This window comes from Chrysochloris asiatica, unplaced genomic scaffold (genome assembly GCF_000296735.1).
Source record: "Chrysochloris asiatica unplaced genomic scaffold, ChrAsi1.0 scaffold00060, whole genome shotgun sequence".
Taxonomy (NCBI): Eukaryota; Metazoa; Chordata; class Mammalia; order Afrosoricida; family Chrysochloridae; genus Chrysochloris; species Chrysochloris asiatica.
Window position 1 is genome coordinate 13,465,316 of NW_006408578.1, and position 2,979 is coordinate 13,468,294.

The window sequence follows — 2,979 nt, forward strand, 5'->3', positions numbered from 1 at the left end:
AATGAAACAAGGTGTATGATTTGTTGAATGTAAAACTTATGATATGCCCTGTAAACTTTCACTCAATCCACAATAAAAACCTTAAAAAAAAAAAAAAAAGTTAGCTTTCAGACTACTGCTCTGAAAATATGCAAATGACTTGTCAATAAAACAGTAGCTATTTAAAAAAAAAAAAACATAACAGAAGATGGACGGAATATACAAAGTCACTGTACCAAAAAGAAATGGTTGATATTCAACCATTTCAAGAGGTAGTATATGATCCAGAATTTATGGAACTATGGTGACAAATAAATGTGTGTTCAAGTCACAAATCTGACGCTTAAAGCTGTGTGGCCTTGGGTGAGATGCCCACGCTCTCTGGTTCTTAGTCTCTAGGTGTACAGTCCAGTCTGATGACATCTGCTGGACAGCTATGTCCTTGCCTGCTTCTTGTTTCCCTGTGAACTGTCTTTTCCAATCCCCACTCTCTAGGGCCAAAAATTTGTAAGACCACTACTGGCCAACCAATTGGGAAAAAAATTCTTATTTGTGCTCATTCCAAAGAGAGGTGACCAAATGAAATATGAAAATCGTTCATATCACATGCAAGTAAATTTTTTTCTGAAGGTAATTAAAAAACGGATGCAACAGTAATTAGCAAAGAACTGCCTGAAATCCAAACCAGATTCAGAAAGGGACTTGGAACTACCATTGCTGGTATAAGTTGGATCTTGACTGAAAGCAGAGACTATCAGAAAGATGCTTACCTGTGCTTTATTGACTATGAAAAGACTTTTGACTGTGTAGATCATGACAAACTATGGTTAACGTAGCAGAGAATGGGTATCCCAAAACACTTAATTGTGCTCATAAGGAATCTGCACACAGACACAGAAACAGACATTTGAGTAGAACAAGGGAATACTAAATGGTTTAAAATCATGAAAAGTGTGCGTCAGGGTTGTATTCTTTTACCATACTTATTAAGTCTGTGTGCTAAGCAAAATACCCGAGAAACTGGATTCTATGAAAAAGAATATGGCATTAGGATGGAGGAAGACTCACTAAAAACTTGCAATAATGCAGATGATACCACCTTACTTGCTGGAAGTGAGGAGGACTGAAAATACTTAGTGATGAAGATCAAAGACGACAGCCTTCAGTATAGATTGAACCTTGGTGTAAAAGATACAAAAATCCTTACCACTGGACCAATAAACAGCATCATGATAAATGGAGGAAAGACTGACATTGTTAAAGACTTCATTTTGCTCAGATCAACCATCAACACTCATGGAAGCAGCAGTCAAGAAATCAAACGATGTCTTGCATTAGGAAAATCTGCTGCAGGACACCTCTTTAAAGTGTTGAAGAGCAAAGATGTCAGCTTGAGGACTAAGGTGCGTGTGAGCCAAGCCATGGTATTTTCAATAGCCTGATATGCTTGTGAAATTTGGACAATGCATAAGGAAGAACATAGAAGAATTGATGCATTTGAAATATGGTGTTGTAGAGTAATATTAAAAGTACCATGGACTTCCAGAAGAACAAACAAATCTGTGTTGGAAGAAGTACAGCTAGAATGCTCTATCAAAACCAGGATGGCCAGACTTCATCTCTCATACTTCGTACATATAATCAGGAGGGACTAGTCCCTGGATAAGGACATCATGCTTGGTAAAGTGGAGACTCTGCAAAAAAGAGTAAGACCCCCAACAAGATGGATTGACACCATTTCTGCAGCAGCAGGCTCAAGCATAGCATTGATTGTGAAGATGGTGCATGACCGGGCAATGTTGCCATATGTTGTACAAAGGGTCGTTAAGAGTGGAAACTGACTTAGTGGCACCTAACAACAATGTGGTCTAGTTTTGGCCTTCCCTTTCCTTCTTACTACTCATGCTTGCCCTTTCTCATTGTTCACATCAATCATATTTGAAGACTAAGTTGCACCCAACTCAAACCATGGTATTTTCAATAACTTCATATGCATGTAAAATTTAGACAGTGAATAAGGAAAAGTGTAGAAGCATTGATGCATTTGAGTTATGGTGTTGGAAGACAATATTAAAAATACTATGGACTACCAAAAGAACAAAGCAGTCTGTTGGAAGAAGTACAGCCAGAATGCTCCTTGGAAGCCAGGATGGCCAGACTTCACCTCTCATACTGTAGACTTATTATTAGGAGGGCCCAGTCCCTGGAGAAGGATATCATGTTTGATAAAGTAGAAGGCTGGAGAAAAAGAGGAAGAACCCCAATGAGATGGATTGGCATAGTGGCGGCAGGAATGGCTCGAGCATAGCATCAATTGTGAGGTGGACATAGGACCAGGCAGTGTTTCATTCTGTTGTGTGTAGGGTTGCTATGAGTCAGTACCAACTGGATGGCACCTAACAACAGCAACAACATTTCTAACCATTTGCATTTTTCTAAACAAGCTATGTTATTTTTCTGTCTTCTTGTTGTTCATGTAGCTTTCCTGCCTGGAATGTTTTTCAACTCCCTTCCTCCCCGTGTCTCAGTTCTCACCTCACAAACAGCTGCCAGCTCAAGCCTTTTCTGCCTCATACATTCTCTCCAAATGGAACTGACTTGTTTCCTCCCAGAGGCCCCCACTGTACCCTTTGTTATAATATCACTTATTTCATGACATTCCTCTGCCTGTGTTGTTAGGTGCTATCGAGTCGGTACTGATTCATAGCGACCTTAGGCACAGCAGAATGTGCCTTTAATTGACCAAATCATTTTAGTGCAGAAATTCTCATATTCATCTTGTTTTCCAAAGTACTGTACAAAAAAAAGTAAAGCTACTGCCATCAGATGATGTCAGGGTAGAACTGCTCTATAGGACTTCAGAGGTTATGACTCTCTACAGAAGAAGACTGCTTCATCTTTCTTCCACAGAGCAGCTGGTGAGTCCGAACCACAGACCTTTCAGTTAGCAATGCGATGCTTACCCTACTGCACTACCAGGGCTATCCCATAAACACCAAA